Here is a 23,248-nt window from a genome sequence, read left to right as displayed (position 1 = left end):
AAGTGTAATTAAAGTAGTTTTTGTATGCACAAAAATTGCATGCTTTGATAACTACAACTTTCAGTTTACACTGCAGTACAAGGTGCTCAGTGGCTGGAATCCCTCCTGAGGAACTCTATGGCAGTTGATGCACTTGTATTCTTGGCTGGACTGAGGGTTTTGCTAGGCAAACAGTGTTTTGATCTCAATTCGTGGATCCCACTTACAACTCTTTTTTTTAATACACCACCTACAAATCTCTCCCATCTCAATAACAGGGCCTTCTGGCTTTCAAGTGAATTTATCTTTGATATCTCTTAGGGTTCTCCTCCCCTTTGTCTGGAACTGCTCTGTTCCTGGGTCCACATTCAGCAGCTTATTCTGAGAAGAGTTGTAACTATTTGCTAGCCATCTCTATCCACTGCCATCTCCACCCCAAATTATTCTTTGGTATCAGTATGAGTCAGGTCAGAGGATAGAGCCAGCCTGGGCTGGCTTTGAACCATGATCCTCAGACCTCAGCCACTTGAATAGCTAGGATCACAGGAGTGAGACACTGGCACCCGGCCATCATTTCTTTCTTCCAGGAAAATTTAGGGGGGTGGAATAGCACAGCAGCACATATATTTGATAGCAACTGCCCCAGGGTGAACCAGATGCTCAGATAAAACCACTGACTTTGATATTGCCTTTGGTATCCAACAGGATATTGTTGGAATTAAGGTATCTGTGTGTGATTCTGTTCGGGTATGGGTAGTGAACAGCACTTACAATTTGTGTGAAGAGCCTCTTGGTTTCATCCTCATATAGGCGGCAGGATTTTGAGATCCACCCCAGAAGGTATCCCCTATTGGCCAGTTCCATTGATGAGATACATATACTCTTCCTTCTCCATCACCTGGTAAAACCTGATGGTGTGTTTGTGCCATACCTTCTTAAAAATGTCCACTTCATTCTTTAATTGTTGACTGGAGGACTCTTGCTGTTATGCCATGGTTGCAGGACCTCCCCCCCCCCCCCCCCCGCCCCGCAAGAAGACCACTGAGAGTCAGACTCTACAGCTGTTTTATTTAAATGGGCTGCAGCTTGGGCCTCATCCTACACTCTGACACAGCGGAGCTTAGGAGGATAGCCCCGAGCTAAGGATTTGCAGGTCTTATAAAGGCACACAATCAACCAAGTGTTTGGATTACCACCACATGTTGCTTTGCAACAAGTGGTCACTGTCTCAAACTTTAGCCTTTCAATCCCAACCCCCGCGCTTGATTTATGGTCCTGAGCCACAATCTTGTGGCTCTAGCCCCAAACTAAACTTCAACAGCTCTTGATCTTGAACGAGTATACCAATAACAATCAGTCCATTTATCTTTTCTTGCGTATGCGGAGTGGTTGGGTCGGATGCTTGGAGACTTCCCATGATTCCTGATGGTCATCCAGGGCAAAGGGGTCAGCTGGTCTGGCATGGTAGCAGTGGATCTAAGCAGCAACGCCGTCCACTTTAAGGGCAGTGGGTGTAGCCAGTAGCACCATGTAAGGTCCCTTCAATCGTGTTTCCGGAGATCGCAAGTTGTGCCTTCGAACAAACACCCAGTCCCTTGGTTTAAACAAATGTGGGATAGGAATAGAAGCAGAATCATATAATTCTCTAAGCTGGGGCCACATACTCTTATGCACCAGCTTTAAATAGTCAAGCTTACACAGAAATTCAGTATCATCCAAATCAGCAAGCAATTAAAGACAAGCCGATAGGGTGAATTTCTTATTCTAAACAAAGCAAAAGGAAGGAGCGATACCCCGTCTACACCAGTCTCCAAGGCCAATTTAGTTAAGGTCTCTTATAGAGTCTGATTCATACCTGCCCTGAACTCTGGGGTCTATAAGCACAGTGCAATTTCCAATCCATCCCCAATGTCGGAGCTATTCGCTGACTTACTTTTGAGACAAAGGCCAGTCCATTGTCTGACCTATTGGGGGATGAGAAGCCATACCTGGGTAGAATTTCTTCCAGGATCTTCTTAGCCACGACATTTGTGGTCTCATGCTTTGTTGGGTAGGCTTCAACCCATACTGAAAAGGTTTCTACAAAAACTAGCAAATTTTTATATCCAAATTTTCCAGTTTTAATTTCTGTGAAGTCTATTTCCCAATACACACCTGGCCTATCTCCATGGAGGCAAGCTCCTTTAGTAACCGGCTGATTGGGGGCATTGGTGAGCTGACAGGCTTTACAATTTTTCACAATGTCCTCAAGAGTTGATTCCCTTGCCTAATTTTTACTTCTGAGTGTCAGAGCAAGTCCTGCATTCTTCAGGTTCCCATGTGAGAGACCCGATGGATTCTCTTAAGAATCCCCTTGCCCAATCTTTGTGGCAAGGTAAGTTTTCCCTCACCAGTTTTCCACTAGTCTTTTTTTCCTTCTCTGCCAGGGGGTTTATAGGCCATGGGAATTTTCTTTATCCACTCCAAGTCTTCTTGGGAGTACTGAGGCTCAGGAGGCAAAGCTCGTGGCCCTGGGTCTACTAGAGTCAGTACTTATGCTCTGGGCTGGAGGGCCGCCTCCTTAGCTGCCTGATCAGCCGAGTTATTTCCTTTGGTTATTGAATCAGTTCCCTTTTGATAGCCTGGGCAGTGCATAATGGCAATATTTGCTGTTTCCCATTGGGCACAGATGAGGCTTAAATTTTCTTGTTTTTAATAGTCTTTCCCTCAGCTGTCAGCATCCCCCTCTCTTGGTAAATGGCTCCATGGATATGCACGGTGGCAAAAGCATACCGACTGTCTGTGTAAATGTTTAGTCTCTTCCCTTTTCCCATTTGTAGGGCTTTTGTTAGTGCCACTAGCTCTGCTCTTTGTGCAGATGGTCCCTGGTGGAGTGCTTCTACCCACGCTATCACAGTGTCCATGGTGACTGCTGGGCCCGTATACCTTTTTCCATCTCGAATGAAACTGCTGCCATCTGTGAACCAGGTAGTGGTGAGTCCATCAAATCTGGCCTCTTTTCCTTGGCCCGGTTTCTCTTTTCATGCTCCATTTTACGTTCTCTGTCCTTCCTTTCCTGTCTTTGCTCCTCTGTCTCTCTTATTGTAAACCTTTCCTGCTGCGGCTACTAGATCCCTAATTATAGCCTGTCTAGAGCCTGCAACTTTATGTCTGGTGCAGCTTGATTTATATAGGCAAACATAATCATCTGAGCCGACTCCTGTGTCTCAAGATCATATTGAGTATATTGACTAAAAGCTTCCAAGAGCCGCTCAAGATATGCTGCTGGACTTTCACTTACTCCCTGTCTTATATCATAAACCTTGGCCATATTAGTAGGTTGGCAAGCCGCCACCTTGAGACCTGCCAACAGAGCCTGGCGGTAGATGAGGAGATGCTCCCTACCTTCAACTGTTTTGTAGTCCCATGTTGGTTGGATCTCAGGAAAATAGGCAGCGATCAGGGCAGGATCCATGATGGGCACTCCCGTGGGGCCACAGATATGTTTCTGGGCCGCTTCTCAGATATGGTTTCTCAATTCAGTGGTAAAAAGAACTTGTAAAAGCTGACTGCAATCATCCCAAGTGGGCTGATGAGTAAAGAGAATAGTTTCAAGCAAACGAATTAAATCCTAGGGTTTCTCAGAAAAGGGGGCATTTTGGATACACCAATTGTATAGAACATTGGTAGAAAATGGACACTATTGTGTTGCTGTTGACCATCCACATCCACAGTACCTATGGCACCTAGGGAAAAAAAACAGCTGCATTAGATGGGGGGTTGATCCCACTGCGGCATTGAGTGACTGGCCCCTCAGAAACTTGAAGGGCAGGTGCCAAGTGTTTTATAGCTCCCTCCTCCTCTTGATCATTCTCAGGTTCTGCAAAAGGAACCTGGGAAGGGGAGTATGGGGGAGGAAACATTTCTTCTTCCAAGTTATCTCCCTGAAAAACCAGGGGTACACTTTCTTTTCCTCTTTCTTAGTTTCTTTTTGTAAGTCTAGGGGGCTAGATGGAGTGTTGCCCGTGGTTTCCAGTCCTGTCAGTCATACAGTCCATAAAACAATAAACAGTACAAACAAAACACATGCAAACCTGACAGTTACAAAAAAAAAGCTTACAAAGTGGAGATCTCCCAAATTGGTCCACTGACTCCTGTCATGGCGGCGTTCCATACCCATGCCCCACAGCAGAAGGAACAGACCCACAGTGGGCGAGTTGGGCTTCGGTTAGAAGGCTTTCTTGGTCAGTTCCGGCCCAACACCAAACCAATTCTCGCCCCACAATTCACACAGCGGGGTTCCAAGGATCCCTCCCCCCCGGCCCCACACAGCAGGGTTCCAAGGACCCCTGCCTCACACGGCAGGGTTCCAAGTACCCCCGCCCCAGACGGCGGGGTTCCAAGGACCCCCCCCACTCCACATGGTGGGGTTCCAAGGACCCCTGCTCCACACAGCAGGGTTATCCCCTCCCCACAAGAGGATCTGGGACATCTCCCAGTTCCTCCAGTGTTGTCGTGCAAGCGGGTCCACTTTGACAACCCTTTACGAATTGGAGGGGCCATCCTCACAAGGGAAAATGAAAGTAAAACAGACAAACGAGAGGACAAGGCAAATTAACCAAGACAGCGCTGTTTTACCTTTGGAGTCTGAGGTCTCCAGGGTCTTTGGGGGGTATCCCGAACCAGCCCCCACTAATATGTTATGCCATGGTTGCAGGAACCCCCCCTCCGCAAAAAGACCACTGAATGTCAGACTCTACAGCTGTTTTATTTAAACGGGCTGCATCTTGGGCCTCGTCCTACACTTCGGTACAGCGGAGCCTAGGAAGAGAGCCCTGAGCTAAGTATTTGCAGGTCTTATAAAGGCACACAATCAACCAGGTGTTCGGATTACCACCACGTGTTGCTTTGCTAGACAGAAACAAGCAACAAGTGGTCACTGCCTCAAACTTTAACCTTTCATCCCTTCAGGAGTATTTTAACTGCCACTTCCATGTGTGTGAGGTGTGGATAGCCAGCTTCACTTGTCCATTGGTACCATGGTCAATGAGCTCTTTCATCTGGTATTGACTGATGATCTCTTCATTCAAGGATATGGAGGATGATTCTTTGTATTCTTCCATCCTTCTGCTATGATGGCAGGTAGCAAGTCTACCTAAAATTAACTAAATAAAATAATGGAAACACAGAAAAAATAAAAAGAAATACCAAAACCAAACGACAACTCACACCCCCCACACCATATCAGAAAAATCATGAATTTTGCTTTGAGTCAGTCCAGCATGTCACCAATCAAGAGCTCCTAGAGGTGTTAACTCACATAGGTTGGAGCACAGTGGCTTCCTATATACACTGCATGACCTCTCAAAAGGGAGATATCGCAGCCCATCACAGTGACATCATAGAAGAAATGGACCAATCAGAGTCTGGGCCAGTGAAGTCAGAGAAAAAGTGGACCAATCATAGCTTGCCAGCATTAATACTCTAGCCCATAAGCTTCAAAGACTGTTGCTAAGGACTCCATCTGGGCTTGAGGTTGCTCTGGTCATTGTTATGCCATTCCTGAAACTACTAGGACAGTGGTCAAAGTCCTCTGATCTTGTAGAGGACTCCTGAATCTCATAAATTGCTTCTGTGGAGACACTGGCCAATAGCCTCCATGCTTGATGGCCACCTTATCCTATATTTGTTCCAGCAATGACATGGCAAGAAGACCTCCGTCCTACTCAAGGACAGCTCTCCTACAATTTGCTTCTGAGGTTACAAGGCCCAGGCTGTCTTTGAGCCACAATCCTCACAATTCACCTTCCTGAGTAGTTAAGGTTATATGCCTGAGCCATCATTAGGTACTTAGCTCATCTCTCTCACATTTGGGGGAAGTATATATATATTTGATAGAAAGGTTGGTATTAGATATGTCCTTTTAACACCTTAAATGTGTTGCCCTTGCTGTCTAATATTTAATCTAGTGTTTGATTAGAAATTTGTCATAATATGATTGAAGATCCCTTGTGTGATGAGTTGTGTCTCTGTGCTTTGGGAGGTTTCCTGTCTTTGTTTAATTAGAATGTGTCTTAGTGTGGACCTGTGTAATTATGTTAATTGTCTTCTTTAAGCTGCTAGATTCCTGGATAGAAGGGTTCATGCTTTCAATCAAATTTGGGAAGGATTTGGTCATTATTCCTTCAAATACTATGTATTTCGTTTTTTTTATCCCTGTATGTTATACATATATACATTATACATTGTACATACAATACATATTCACATTGTATATTTGAATATACATATATATGCCTACATATTTATATTATATATACATTTATATACATATATTTTTCACATAACTTCCACTTTTGTGATTGTTTATGGTAGGAAGTCTAGATTGATCCCAGCTACTCCATCAGAGTTAGAGTTAGGAGTTTTCCTTTTTATTTCTTGGTGAAAATATGCATTTCTCAGCAAGGATAAAAAAACCGGTACAAATAAGAGCTAGCTTTGAGTTTTTTCTCTCTCTCTCTCTCTCTCTCTCTGTCTCTTTCTCTCTCTCTTTCTGATTTCCTGCCTCTGTTTCCAGCTCTCTGAGCACAGGACCATTGCTTACCAAGTTGTTTTATTGTGTGCTGTGATCTACTAGTGTGCGCACAGTCATGTTCTGCTTCAAAGGTCACCATGCTGCACCTGGAAGAGGAGCTGTCTACAAAGTCAGCCTGAATGGGTGTGCCTGCCTCTTTCTTGAGGTCAGAGTCCCCATAGCTACTGGGGTGGCCTTAGTAGATGCTCATGTGACCGGACTGCTGACTGCTGAATGTGGGCGACTCAAGCACAGCTTCTTTATTTACCCAAGTCAGAAGTCTGTGTTGGATCCTGGGGGCACTGCCCTGTTGGTGACTGTGCCAGGAGGAAGGCTGTGGGTAGCAGGAGCCTCAATGTGGCCTGACATCTGGGGAAGAGAAAGAATAGGTCAACTCTAAAGGGAAAAAGAATGAAGAGAGAAAAGAAGCAGTAAAACCTTTATCAATTAAAAACATAAGAGTTTGGAAGTGGAAAGGCAGTGGAAATATTCTAAATAACAATAAAAATTGCTAACATGGATAGAAGATGGATCACATTTTGTCATATATAATTTTGAAAAAAACATACTAGGAATGAAAATTTAAAAGTCAAAATTTAAAACACTATTTGGATTATAACTACACAGTATAGCTCAGTGGTTAAACATTGGCCTAGCATATGTGAAGCAATGGTGTGATCTCTTAAGCATTACAAAGCACACACACACACAAAAACCACAAGAACACACACACACACACACACACCACATACACACATTTGGAATATTGATATTATCATATTAAACAGAGGAAATTATCACAAATAGAAAATGTAGGTTAATATATGAAATAATAATATTTCTCATCCTATTTAAAAGTTTAGTAGAAATAAAATAATCACAATAGATTCTTATAGATTAAGTAAACTGAAAATTAAGCAATAGAAGACATGAGAACCTTTTCAAATAAGTTTTAAATAATAAACATTTTGACACATGTATCCTTTCATTTTGACAAAAAATTGATGCTAGTGGTGTTTTAAGTCAAGATTTAGAATATTATAACCAAGTGCTCTATATCTTGCTAGGGGTGGCTATATCTCTAATCATTTCTCTCTGAATATTTTTATAATAAGATATTATAGTTGCTCAGTGTCTCCCGAATTACAAACCCTATTTACATTTCCCACCATAGCTAGAAAATAGCAGCCAAAAATCACCATTCCCAGCTCAAACATTTTTTTTTAAGTTAAGTAAAAATATTTCCAAAAATCACCAGGTAATGAAACTTTTCTTAATAAAGTATGTGCTTCTTAAAAATACAGTATTTGCTACCTGGACAAATATGTTTACATCTATAAGAAATAATTTTTTAAATTTACCAACCTTATAAAAATTCAAAAAATAATTTTTAAATATTCACTTTATAAATATTTTAAAAACAAAATATATGTGTCTGAATAATTTACATGTGTAAAAATCATGCAAAATTATATTAACTAGTCCTACAACTCTGAAAAAAGAATTACCCTGAAGAAACAGAAGAAAATATTTAAGTTCAAAATTTGAAATTTAGAAAATAAAATGAAATGTACTTTTTAGATGACTAAAGTAACTGTAAACCCTCTGCATACAAATTTTCTTATAAAAATGCATGAACAAAGAAAGCAAAAACACTCATTGATCAATAGCCACAGCAAAAGCATCAGTAGTTCTTTTTTTTAGCATACAAAAAAAATCGATGGAAGAGATAACAACGTTCCTTCCATAAGCTGGGAAGGGAGGTGAAGGGTAAACAAAGGAGGAGGCTGCAATGCTTGGTAAGAAATGTATGCATTATCCTGCCCATGTAATTGTAACCCCTCTATACAGTATGCTCTCAAATAAAATAAAATAAAATTTAAAAAAAATAAATAAATAAATTAAAAAAAAGAAATGTACTTATTTATGTAACTGTAACCCCTTTGTACATTACCTTTACAATAAAATTAAATTGAAATTAAAAATAAAGCAAACAATATACCAATAAGAATTCTTATAAGCCATTGGTTAAAACCTTTGTAAAAAACTGCCCTAAGTACCCAAGGAATATATTTTGATGATGCTACTTTAATAATTATACTTCAGTAGAGAAGCAAAAATTGTAAAAACTGTTACAAAGTAAAGTAATTAATCAGAATATGTTACTATTCATAATAATCATAAGCTGAATTTATAGGGATAGTCAAATATGTAAGAAATGAGACAATTTGCCATACATTTGCACTTAATATGTGAGAAAGAATTTTCTAGGTCTTATATATATCTTAAGCTTAATACTCAAAACTTGAAATATATCTTAAATTTAATAAAGAACCTATTCTGTCACATCATATGATAATCAGATAAAGCTGATATTAGAGCAAAGAACAGATTCTACTAAGTTTTTGTATGTTGATGTATATACTTATTTTGGTTGTGGGAAACTGGGGATTTCGACTTTAGTTATTGCTCATACTAGGCAGGCGTCATATCAGTGGTTAATTTTAGGATAGGGGTTCCCTTTCCACAAGAACATGCATCTGATCTGTCATTTTAGCCTTCCCATCATCAACGGAATCAGAGTTGCAGACCAACTTGTCTAGCTTCCTACCTTGCCTGGCCTGGATTCCGCAGTCCTTCCAATCTTAGACTGTAGATAGTGCAGTGTGGTGGAAATGATCCAATGCACCCAGCTATAGATTGAGAAGGAGGTCCACTAAACTTTCGGCCTGGTTCTATTCTCAAGCCTCCTCAGTAGTTACGAGTAGAAGTGGGAGCCCATGGTGCCAAGCAGTAAGAGTATTTTCTAAAGTAACTAGACATATATATGACTTGTGATTACCTCAGGAAAAAAATAAAAAAGCAGTGAAGCATAGAGGACAGACAGAATTTTAACTAGCTACTCAGAGGCTGAATCAGCTTAGGTAGCTACTCGAGAGGCTGAGATCTGAAGGCCACTGTTTAAAACCAGTCAAATCATGAAAATACATGCGATTATCTCCAAAAAACCAGAAGTGGAACAGTGGCTCAAGTGGTAGACCATTACCGTTAGACAGAGAAGCTGAGGAATAATGCTTGCGCAGTATGAAGCCTCAAGAATAATGAATGTATGCATGAGCACATGCACATGTGTGTGCGGGGACTCGCACGAGCGTCCACACACATGCACACAAACACACACAAATGAGTATTTCAATGTGAAGTTCTTTCATTTTAACCTTGCTGTACTTTATTTCCCTGTATTAGTTCACAAATTAACAAAATCAGCTAACCACCTATTTACATACAACTCATGTTTCTTTAAAGTCTACTCTCTTTTTGGAAGCCTGATTTTATTTGACCCAAAAGTAAATTATTCAGGAAGTCAATTCATCTCTCTCAAGTCTGTTGTATTAGATGATTTTTAGGTTCCTCCTAGGAACATGATTTTGTGTAATCCTGCATGAAGCAACATAACCCTGTCAAACAATTAATAATAGGTTTTTCTCCGCCTGGCGAACATCTGTAGTTTTACTAACTTCATAAAATTCATGATCTGTCTGTGTATGCCAAAGACTGCTGGGCAAATAAAAAGACCCTTCTCAGAACTTAGCATTTGTATACTATTCATAGGTATGAGGTGTTTAAATATTACTGAATTTTTTTTGGAATAAATAATATTCATCTTGACTATCTTGAGAAAGAAAAATTAGTTTCTCAGCGCTTCAGGTAAGAACATGAGTGAAAGAAACAAAAGGAAAAGTGAAGAACAATAATCCATATATTCAAATGAAACAAAACAACCAAAGAAAACACAAATTAATTCAGTACTCAAGAACCTGCAGGAAATGCAAATATAAAAAAAATCAACTATGACAAGCTTATGAATATCCTTAATCCATGGGAGTGAACTGTTGTAAGGATAGTGCTTAAAGCCCAGACTGGACAGAAAGATCTGTACACAATGCCACGCACCTGTTATTTTAAATTCCAGGAAGAATAACATAAAGTGTACTGAGCCCCAAATCAGATACAAGTAGGAAGCCAGATTCTATCTGAAAAATAATCAGGATAATTTAAGTCTGAGGACATGACAAAATGGTAAGAACAACCATTTCGGGGGCACAAGACACTCAATTCAAACTCTAATATTATGGGTATTAAAGAAAAAAACTATGATTTTAAATAATTGGAATAATGGTAAGATTTGAGTATTTGAGTGGAGAAAAATCCATGAGAGAGATAGAATGAACCCACATTGCAATACTTTCTACTTAAGTGATAATGTTTTGTGATACTTCAGACAAAACAGTTACCTTGCTAATGAGTATGGATTTGCACTTGGGTGATGGAAATACTCTACTTACACAGGGGTAAATTAAATAGATTTTTGGGGGTAGATGGTACTTCTTGAACTAAGACCCTAGATGATGTCCCTGAGCTTTTTCTCTCAAGGCTACCACTCTACCACTTTCAGCCACAGTTCCAATTCTGATTTTCTGTTGGTTGTTTGGAGATAAGAGGCTCATGGACTTTCCTGCCCAGGATGGCTTCAAACCACAATCGTCAGATCTCACCCTCTGAGTAACCAGAATTCCAGCCATGAGTCATCAATGATTTTAATAATTTAGTAAATTGTGCAGTTACAGAAGTTATAAATTATCCTTATAACCTGTGTAATATATGTGTGTGTATATATCAATGCATACGGATAGAAATATTTTAGCATATTTTTGTATCTACAATAGAGTTGTGAAATCATCCTTCATTATAAAATAAAATGGTAGCCGGGCGCCGGTGGCTCATGCCTGTAATCCTAGCTACTCAGGGGGCAGAGATCTGAGAATCGCAAGTCAAAGCAGACAGGAAAGGAAAGTTGGAGAGATTCTTATCTCCCAAAAACCACTCAAAAACCGGAAGGGGCACTGTGGCCCAATTGGTAGAGTGCTAGCCATGAGCTGAAGAGCTGAGGTAGAGCGCCCAGGTCCCAAGTTCAAGCCCCATGACAGACGAAAAATAAATAAATAAAAATAAAATAAAATGGAAACAAAAGTTAATAAGGAGCAAAACAAAGAGAATTGTCACAGGTTTCTTGTTGTTGAATGTAATATGAATTGTGAGAATCAGTTTGGCAAAATCATCTCTACTTTAACAAAATGGATAATAGCTATTAAATCCAATCCATCTATTTGCCCATATTGTGCATCCTCACACATGAGTGTCAAAATCAAACCACAGTTTCTGCCATTGTATTTAACTCACCTGTTATAAGTTAGAGGATAGATGAAGTAATCAAATAAAGATTAAAATAATAGTATGTGAGGCTATGAGTTAAAGCTGAAAATGATTTTAAGTATGATAATAGCTTATTAAATTGCATATTTCTTACTTTTACTCTATTGTCATGTCCCTCATTCCCACATTATAAAAGTACATAGAAGGTTCTCACTAAATTATATGTACAATTATGAAAAAAAGTATTGAAAAAATATGGACACAGTGTGGTTTTAGCTTATTGTGACCTGTAGGGGGTAGTGTGTTTTTGAGGATATGCAATACGTTCTAATGGAGATGAAGAGAGGGATGTGATTATTCTGGAAAACTGGCTAGAGTGTTGTTCCCAGAAAGATAGTGATGAATTCTTCCAAAAGGTTAGAGTAAAATCACTTTCACAACCATGTTCACTGTTGCACTATTCACCGTAGAAAACTGATGGAAATAGCCCAGATTCCCTTTGGCAGAAGGATGGTTAGAGAAAGTGTGGCACATGTACACAATTGGATTGCACCAATCCATTCTGAAGACTGTTACATTATTTGCAAAGAAATGGATAGATCCAAAAATATGTTAAGTAAACTAAGTCAGAGACACACACACAAAGGAACCATGTTCTGTCTCATATTTGGAAGATAGAACTTTATGCAAGTTTTCACAACAATATTAACCAAAGCATGCTATTTGCAGAAGAGAATTTCAAAGGTGTATTTTCTTATAAAATTGAATTTTTAATCCAACAAAATGAATACCAGGAAACTATCACTTAAGATGTGAGGGGAATTCAAAGGGAAGGAATAAAAAGAGTTATGGAGGAAGAGCGTGAAGGCATAATATTCAATACAGATAGTATGAAAGTAGAAAAAATTAAAGTGGGGTGAGATTTGGAAGGGTGTGGAGAAGTTATGTAAAGATCCATTGTACTTAAAAACTGATTTGTTGAATGGAAATTCTCTTGTACAATTATTTAAGATAATAAAAATATAATTAAAAACAATGGAGACATTTTATCTTAAACTGTGTTCTCTTAAACCATGAGTCAATATAATAGTTTCCTCCTCAGAAATGTTCTTTGCAGGTATGTTCCTCACATTAACAGAAATGTGATCAGCACAATGTATATCAATCCATCACATTGCACATCATAAAGAGACACACTATAAATTCTATTTCCATCTCTTTTAAAAAAAATTGTTTGCTCTATAAATTAATCAGAGGCATGGATTTTGTGGCTATTTAGTTCATTGAACATCTGTCTCTCTCTTCCTCTCTCTCATTCATGGTTCTCATATGATTGTTCCATAATTATCCTAATTTATTTTGTTGTTATATTTTTGGTTGCATCATTTCACTTTCTGCTCTGCCATTTCCCAAATCATTTACATAGAAAGTATTATTTCCTATGTTTTCATTCCTAGAATAAGCTGCACATGGAGACACCACTGGTCCTCATTTTCATTCTGTACCTTTTAATACGGAGGAAAATCTTTCCTCTGCTTTCTATCAATTCTCTACTCTCCAGTTAGAATAATTTAGAATAGTAAAAATGGAAAAAGAGAAAATAAGTCATGGTGAAAAAAAAAAAGATGCAGAAAATTCACTGGATTTTTCTGAACAGTTCAACCAACGTCAACTACTGGGGAAATACATAGACACCTCATTCCGACTGTTACTCAGTCTCTGGTTAGGCAATTCTGATGAAGACAAGGAACAAGATGAAAAAGTGAGGAATGGTATCATTTGCAAGAAAAAAATGGAGAAGGATCCAAGCAAATTTCTTCTTTGGGCTGCCGAAATTAATCGGCTTTCTACAGTGTGGCGAAACCTTTCCAAAAAGGCCACTAGGGATGACGATGAGTATACCGCTCTTCATCAGGAAACCTACAGTTGACACTGACACATTGTCCATGAGTTGGTGGCTCGAGGCAAATATTCATGCAATAACTGTGAATGGCTGGACACACCTGCACAGTGCTTATACGTGGAATAATACCAGTGTGGCTTCTTTCTTACTTCATCATGATGCAGATACCAATGTCTAAACGAAAGGCCTCTTGACCCCCTTGCATCTTGCTGCTGGGAATAGAAACAGCAAAGATACGTTTGATCTCCTTCTTTTGAACCATTATATTAAACCAGGTCTGAAGAACAACTTGGAAGAAACTGCATTTGATACTGCCAAAAGATAAGTATGTATGACTACCTCTTTGAAGTTGTGAAAGGCTGTACAAATTGTTCTCCTACGTCTTAATGATTTGGTTAAGTTACTTAAATTTCAAAAATGCCAGTCCATCCTTTGTCTCTGTACAAAATATTTTCACAATACAAAGCAACAGCAATATCTTACTTTAAAAATTCATGGATTCCATGGTATTCTTCCAAATGAATTGCCTGACTTTGATGTCAAAATATATTCAAGAGTTGTTTGTATACATCTATAATGATTTCTGTAGAGCTTGTGATTTTTAAAATCAGAAATAATTTTAATGTATCTGTTGAAATGAGTAGTACAGAACCTAAAGACATTTCCGGTGTTTGTCTGAAGAAAGTATATTTTAACATATTCTGTATTCTGTTTGTAAAATGTCCATAATCTATTTCATTCTCTCCTAGATATAATGCTTTGAATACTACATTATTATATATTATATAAATTCGTTAATAAATGTGTCCTTACAGATTGCATTCCATATAAAAACAGTTTAAGATTCTTTTTTCTCCTAGGTCCTTATAGTATTTTATTTCTTTGGGATAAAATTAAAATGTTATCTAATTTCAAAAGTTTTGTAAAGGTTATGCTATGTAAAGACCTTTCTAAATTGAAGATTTAATACACTGATGTCAAACTAACTTTTAATTATATGAATCACATATGTTGTTACACTTGTATTTTTGCAATCAACTTTTTAATAACTGTTTTTCATTTCTAGCAACTGAAGAATGAAAAATATGGAATAATTCGCATATTTTCATATCATCCTTGTCCAAGTGGCATGTTAATCTCTATATTGTTGTAATTTATGTATACGTGCTGCTGAAGCATGTAGTATCCTGTAAATTTAAGTTGTTAATGATGCAATCTTTATACAGGCATATATCCTTGGTTGCCTATTTGTAGCAAGGAAACCTTATTGTTACTAACAATGTTATTGATCTTATTTCTCTGAAATTCTGTGTATAGTGGAAAAACATATTGTTTGGTAGATTGCTCAAACTTGCATTTTTTTGCCAATGACTATTTTAAGTCTTTTTCATTTTAAATTTGATCATACTTTGAAGCCTTTATGGCTAGGTTCAAAGAGATGGCTTTTCAAGTACTTATTTATCAACTGAGTTAGCTTTGTGGAGCTAATGGATTCAAAGTAAGCCTTGCTGAAGTGCTACTTCTAAACTTTTGCAGCTTAAAATTTCCCAAATGAGGTCTTACTGGCACAAATGTCTACTGATCCTTTACCCTTCTTCCATGTAGTAACAGACCAAACAGAATATCTTACCCTGACAGCAAAGATTATCTTACTGGAAAAAAACTAATCTTAGTTACAAGGGATCATAGAGAAATAAACAGTTCTGACTAGAAAGTATTTTATCATAATATAATTGTTTATTATACCTACCATTTCAAAAGTAGCTAAAGCCAAGAAGGTGAAAAAAAATTGTTCTTATGCATGATTACCTAATGTCCTGACCATCCAACCAGGCAGGAACTTACACTACTGAATTTCTATCACCAAATATTTCCATGGCTCCAGGAGAAGTCCATATTTTTCTCCTTGATATTAGGCCTTAAATTGGTAATGTTTTAATCACAGTGTTTCCTCTTGCCTCTAGGCTGTAAATCTACAAATGGTAAAGCTTTAGGTCTAACTCTACCAAACTCTGGGGTAGAGATAATGGAATAATACTGTAAAACAGAGTTGCCTTTGATACCCTAACCACAACAGAACAATGAAAAACATTTCCTTATATTACATATAGTTATATATTTTATATTTATATGTGCTAATTTTATGTTTCACACAATGAAACTTACTAGAATTAATCGATAATTTGACAAATAAATTGATATTTATTACAATAAATAGATTGGAATATAAATAATTAGGTTTAGAATATATATTAGAATATAAGAAGTATCAATGCAATGTCTTTGGTATAAACTTGTGATACCTTCTAAGTGTTCTTAGTCTACTGAATTCACATGGTAAAAAACAATGTTGTTTTCCTCTAATCTGCAAGGGATTTTACTCTGCTGCTCTGTATATTGTTTTAACTCGTTGGCCCAGAATGGTTTTCTAAATATTTCTGATCATACCCAAATTTTGCTGATATGATGTCCAAAAGGTATTATTATTCTACAGGACCCACGCATCCTAGGATCCCAGGTCCCAGTTATCTGCATCATCAGATAACAAGGGCAAGTCTTCCCACCTAGGCCCATGCAACATGCCAACAGAAAGTAATTGAAGACTCATCTTAACTTCTCATTTCCTATAATAATTTAGTGCCCCAATTACACAGGGTTTAGCAGTAAGCAATTGTGAAATGCAAGGCAACTTAAAAATGAAAGATGAGATCACAAAATCTGAGAGAAACTACTGTAATTAACACTTTCAATTTACAGATGACTAGCCCATATGAGTGAACATGATCACAAATGTCACAAGAATATTTTTAATACCCCTCTCCTAATGATTAATGAAAGATTTCAGTCTAGTATAAGTAGGGCAAAAAATAGTTCCTGGAAGGATAGATCCATAATTTGTCTACCAAGTCTCGGAAAACTTGAATTAGAAGTCAAATATCATTCAGAAAAACATTAATTGAGAAGATCCTTAGTGCTTCAAAACACTGGTACTTCAGTAAAACTTGGTTATGTAGTATAAAAAGGTTGTCATTCCCAAATCAATGGGAACCTATATTTAATCTATTGAAAATATATTCCTTTTCAAATAATTTTTAGGGGGTCCGGGTGTGGGGCCTGATCTCTGGGCTTGGGCACTGTCCCTCAGCTCTTCAGCTTAAGGCTAGGACTCTACCACTTGAGTCACAGCACAACTTCCAGATTTTTTTTTGGTCATGTGATGCTGGGGAATTGAACACAGGACCTCATGCATGCAAGCAAGTGCTTTACCACTGAGCCACCTTCCCAGCCCCTCAAATAAACTTTTTAAAGACACATTCTCCAAAATAACATTTGACGAGTAGATGATACTTAGTGACATTACAAGTTTTTCAAATGGAAGGAACAAGTTACAATAGAATTGATTTATTATCCAGCACTAATACCAAACAGGTTCAACCATTCCTTAAATTATAGAAATAGTAGCCCCCTCCATTTGTGTTGTTCAGTAGATGCCTTCCAGAAATGTGTTACATAGATCAGTCTCCCATATTTCAAGCCTAAACATTAGCTAATAAAGTAAGTTTCATCAAATAATAAGGTACATTTTAAAAGATCACGGATATTTGCCTTATCATGTTGATTGATGTTTTCCTTAAGAAAGATGACTTCAAGTTTTGAATATGGGTACTCATTAGAAATGTGACAAACATAAAATCTGTCTTCTATTTCTATCATATTCCTCCACAGTAATAAATTTTAGTTTTCTTCTTTTCCCAAAAGTTATAGGTAGTAGAAAATATTATCCCATGTGAAATAAAATAATCACAAACCATTGTACGAAGCCATTTATAAAAACTGCTATTTAGGAAAACATTCTAAGCCATTTTTAAACTTTCTTGTTGACTAGAGATTAATCTTCCAAATGGATAAGAATAAAATCATGTCTAGGTGCTTCACGTCTCCAGTCTTGCAAATTGTTATTGCAGATGAATTAATTATGGAAATATAAGCTGATATCAGTTCAAGTATATGCAGGATTGAAATGCCATGGAATGTACATAATCCTGTCAAACTATGAACAGACAGTTTAAAAGAATGATTATCAAGAAGTTTAAACCAGAGAAGAATATTAGTAAAAACATAGAATGAATGAAAAATGAAAAAATGGCAAGTACAACTAGAATACTCAATGTACACATGTGATAAAGGAAGTGGTAAATCTGAAATAAATCTTGGAGAAGAGTTTGGTTGAGAATGATAGAAGGAGTGACTCTGATCCAGGAGCACTGGACAATTACAAGGACATATTTAATTGTAACACACTACCACAACCTTTTGAAATTCAGTTAAAAACACAACAAATACCAAACACACAAAAATCACAACCAAACGGCAATCTCTAGAGAGTATGAATATGACCTCTCAAAATTTTAAATAGTTAATCAAAAGCAGTATGGGAAAAGCAAACCAACTGTTCAAAGAGGGCAGTTTGGGGTAGGGGAGAATTTTGAACAGACTTAAATAGATTGTCTAACGTTATAAATCACCTACATCTGCAGCAAATATTTTCTAATGGGAGATCTCTTTGTCTGAACTGGATATTCCAGTCCTGAGATACACTTGATAGCTGGTGAATATAGAATGGAAGAAACAAGAACAAAACCCATTACTCCATTGGAGAGAAAACAGTCCTCTATGTTTTCTCTCATCGCTCTTTACTACTCTTTTTCATACTTTTCAGTCAAGTGATTTTGAATTATATCTTTCCTTCTTTGTTCTGGCAAAGTAATAGGTCAATGTAATTCATTAAATACTATTTGCCATTTTTTCTATTATGCTGTTTACTTGTCCAAGCGAGTCCATTAAACTTCCCTCTTGTATTTGGTTGCCACGAAAACCCAACATCTATGATAATGAGGACAAACTCTCATGTAAAACGTTGTCTCCACAAAACCAGTCCAAGAAGCTGTGATCACAAATATTTAGCTATACTTTTTTGTTCTTTTACCTTGAAAGTCTTCTTGTGTCTAAAGTGCCCACAAAAATAAGTACTCCACCACTTTTTGGTTCAATTACTTCTAACCTTAAAGATATAGTTTGCTAACAAGATGCTTAGAGGAAACCGAAGAATACTCCACTTTTATCTTCTCACTTAAGACTCTTGTTAGATACCATATCAGGAACAGTGAAGTTATATTGCAATATCTCAGATAACATAAGATTTAAAGTCCTGTGTTTGAAATCAGTGTAAACTAAGTATCTAATCTTAGGCCATAAACTCAATTTTTTCCTATTTAAATGTGAAAATCTTTTTTCATCCCAAGGAATCAGTAGCTCTGGATAAAATATTCTCAGTAAAGACTTTATTAAAATTTAACCATAACTAAAATTGTTAGACTAATGAGTGCAACGTATTAATACTGTATTTTAACCTATTTCCTACAAAAGCTCTTTGTATTTTAAACAGCCTTTTCATGTCTCTCTTCTAAGAAGTCAGTGTTTTAGTTTCAGTTCTATGTTTAGAAGGGTAGGCTATAACATTGGAGCAAGGAGGTACACTCCACATGTTTCTTTCAACCTAAAGGGAGAAGAATTGAGGCAGAAGAGATGACACGATATTTTTGCAATTGTTAAACATAAGCAGATTCTTTGTCACGATACTTAAATAAATAGAAGTATGTCAGAATGTAGTATTTACTTCCAGATTATAAATGTGATGGGTAAATTACTGTTACCTGGCTACTTAAATTTCGTCCTTCAAAGAATTTTGTTTGATTTTCATCAGCAAGCATCTTTGTGTGGACATTGTTTTAGTCAAGAAAAGAAAAGAGGGAATACCTAGCAATAGCAGGTCTGGGAACTTGAAGGCCAATGAGATCCAAGGATTATCACATTAATTCAATTTTGGACAACTAAGTGAAAGATTAGGCTTCCCAAACTGATGCCTGATGGTGGACTTCATATGTACCTGTTCTTTTGTAAGTTGATTTTGTGTGTGTGTGTGTGTGTGTGTGTGTGTGTGTGTGTGTGTGTGTGTGTGTGTAGGTCTTAAGGATTGGAACAAGAGCCTGAGTGCTGTCAGCTTTTGTACTCAAGGTTAGCATTCTACCATTTGAACCACAGTCCCACTTCTGGCTTTATTTTCAGGTAGATGGAGGTTAGTTGGACATAAAGGTGTCATAGGCTTTCCTGCCCAAACTGGCTTCGAACCCAGATCTCAGCCTCCTGAGTAACTAGAGCTAACAGACATGAGCCACCAGCGCCAGGCTGAGTCTTGTTTTAATCACCCATATGTATACTATGTATTGCATTTAATTTTAATATTCTGTCTCTAAAAGAGTTGTTGATTTTTAACCTCCTTTGCTTTTTCTTCTTCTTCAATAGATTATTTTTCTGTTGGTCTTGCATTTGCTTAACAAGATGTATGGAGGGGCTGGGAAGTTGGCTCAGTGGTAGAGTACTTGCCTTGCATGCTCGAGGCCCTGGGTTCGATTCCTCAGCACCACATAAGAAAAAAAGCCGGAAGTGGCGCTGTGGCTCAAGTGGTAGAGTGCTAGCCTTGAGCTGAAGAGCTGAGGGGCAGCGCCCAGGCCCAGGGTTCAGGCCCCACGACCAGACCCCCCCCCAAAAAAAACCCAAAAAACAAACAAACAAGATGTGTGGAGAAGAATAGAGTTAAATCACCCATACCTTGGATGACAGTGTCTGTTACAAAGGACAATACTTCTATGTCCTATTTCTATGTCCTCCTCTTAGCTCTTACCTGATTTCCAATTAATCACAGCTTCTTGGCTTAAAGTCTAGTGAAGTGGAAGGACAATAAGGCCTCCCCCACTGCTACGTCTTCATGGTTTCTCTTTTAAAACTGTTTTATTTGGATGTGGAATTTATTTTTATATCTTCATTCGATCTAGTGTGCATTGAAGTGAGCCAAATAGGCTCTGTAAAACCACTTTAGGTAGCAAAAATATTAAGACAATCTATTTTAAAAAGTTTTGGCCTCCCTCCACTGCTGAAGCCAATACGCTTAGCTAGGGCTTCAAAGAACACTGTTTTCTTACTATTATTTCCATTTGCTCTTCTTTTCTGATCCCAAAACTTTTTGGCTTATGTAATAAGAGAAGTCTTCACTGTCTCATGTTAATAATGATATTATATTTTTGAGCCACTTAGAAATGTGAAATCATTGGTTTGAAGTATTCAATCAGATTTTTTTCTGTGTTTCAGTGCTTTATGTGCAAAGACATTGTAGAATATATTATAAACAGAAAAGTGTAAACCCAATACCTTCTTTCATTGTGGAGGGAACTTTCTCCCTAAATAGTTTGACCCCAATTATCTTTTTCAGAGAATTACTGTTTGGTTAGTAAAGGTCAAATCATAATTTTGATGTCTATTTTTAAAGAAGTTTGAATTTAAATTCCACTACAACCTTGTTTCACACAGTAAGAGTTTATTTCTTGGGTAAAGACAATTCTCAAGGTAACCTACAGGATTTACAGCAAGGTTTGTGAGGTTTGTTTGTTTCGTGTGAAAAAGAGCCATCTTCACCCACATTGCTCCCTCTCAGCTAAGTCTCCATGGATTTCTTTGCATGAAAGCCTATTCTCCCAGGCAATTAAAAAAAATTTTAATAGGCTAACTTGTTAAAAATTTTGAACAATTAAAATTTACCTGTCATAACTTTAAAACTCTTTTGAAATTCCTTTAACAGAATCCTAATTCAACCTTTACCATCAAAAACAGTTAACATGTAGTTTTCATAATATCGTGTCCATGCAACTCTTATTTTCCAGGGCCTTTGTTATGCTATATATATGACCATATATGCTGATGCTAAGCAAAATGAAATCCAAGATATGGAAACAGAGATTTTTATTTGCGGTTGTTGTTTTTAATGTACTATGTGATTTCTATTTTCTTTTGGCATTTTTCCCTATGGTTTATTCCCTGCTGTATTTGATTTTGATACCCTGTGTATTGGTATACATTTACCTTACTTAGGGAAGGGAATAGGAACAACAAAATGGCGAGAAACAGGACAAAGGGCAAACCAATACAATAGCAATGCTCACAAGACAATATGATGGAAATGTACATTACAACTTGTGAGGGGTATTGTGGTGAAGGAAAACTGTGAGAAAAATGAGAAAGGGGATAACAAGTTTGAAACATTATGTATTCACTACCTTACAATTTCTGTAACTCCACTTTACATAACTTTGACAAGAAAATTAAATTAAATAAATAAGCTACACGAAATAAAATTTCACTGTATTGGTATAGTAAATATTATTTTTAGTAACTTTTAAAAATCAATACTATTTGGCATTAAATATGAATTAATTACCCCTTTTTAATCAAAGGGCCATCAACTTGAATGTTATCTGCCGAGACAATATTTTCACAATATACTTGCCAATACTTTGAAAAAAGAATAAATTTAAACTTTCTCATACTAAAACAGAAAACAGTTTCATTCTATTGAAACCCATAACTTTTAAAAGTAAATAAGTTGTTAAGAGGACAGAATATATGTGTTCTTCAAAATTCCTATGACTAATAACTACTCATTTTCAAATTCTGAACATTCCTACCTGAGAGCTTCAAAACAGTACCTGTTTGCATGTTATGTAATTCTGCAATAGATTCATATTCCAATGGGTTGCTACAGATTGAGAAGTAAACAGAAAAATAGCCACATTCTGGTAAAGGATAAAACTATGAAGCATCTGTAATAATTAATTCTTCAAGAGTAAGCAATTGTTTATCAGAGTAAGCTATTATTTCTATGACCATTAATCAGAAGATTTATGCCATAAAGTCATCCTAGCCCAACAGTTTCCAAGGTGTAGGGTGCACCTCAAAGTTCCCTTAATTTACATCACGAATAGCTTATCTCTATTGTGAAAAAATACTACACCTCTGCTAATGTGATGCTTTCTATGTTCTGGAAAGAACACCACAATAAACTGAGTTGCATCATTTTCCCCCACTAGTATTCTTGAGATCAGAACATTTGCAAATATTGTTCATATTTATACTTTTTTAACTATCAAAGATATTCAGGATGCTAAGAGTGCAATGTTACAGTTCAAAGCCCACCCAGGCAGGAAGGTTCCTTAGATGCTTATCTCCAATAAACTTCTCAGCAAAAGCCAGACAGAAGTGGCACTGAGATTGAAGTGGTAGGGCACAAGCCTTGAGCATAAACAGGCTCAGAGACAGTGTTCAGGCCCAGAGTTCAAGCACTAGGACAAACCAATAATACAAAAACAAAAATGAAAACAAACCCCAAACCTAGCATTTTTTCTCATTGTATACAGAGGCACATAATTAAGGAAATTGCTTCCTGTGTTACATATGTAGAAGAAAGAAGATGTCACACAATTATTCTCCTCATACTATGTTATACCAAAGCCTCAAAAAATTGCTTTTTCTAAATTTATAAATTAATATCATCCACTTCTTGGCAACTCTGTCTACATTATTCACATTATCATTTTATACATGAATTGTTGGAATTATCTATTAACTAATTTCTAATTTTATCTCTCTTGAAAAAATATTCTAGGCAAGTAGACTGCAAGAATCATTTGTGAATTTGTCAATTAAACCCT

General features: G+C 37.1%; 1 pseudogene; it reads right to left on the bottom strand.

The window, feature by feature from the left end:
• Positions 1-14,728: 14,728 nt before the first annotated feature.
• On the bottom strand, positions 14,729-14,828 carry LOC122123467 (annotated as a pseudogene).
• Positions 14,829-23,248: the final 8,420 nt, after the last annotated feature.

The sequence above is a fragment of the Dipodomys spectabilis genome, unplaced genomic scaffold (assembly GCF_019054845.1).
Source record: "Dipodomys spectabilis isolate Male_0828 unplaced genomic scaffold, ASM1905484v1 ptg000228l, whole genome shotgun sequence".
Taxonomy (NCBI): Eukaryota; Metazoa; Chordata; class Mammalia; order Rodentia; family Heteromyidae; genus Dipodomys; species Dipodomys spectabilis.
The sequence above is the reverse complement of the archived record's forward strand: the minus strand, read 5'-3'. Positions and strand labels throughout refer to the sequence as shown.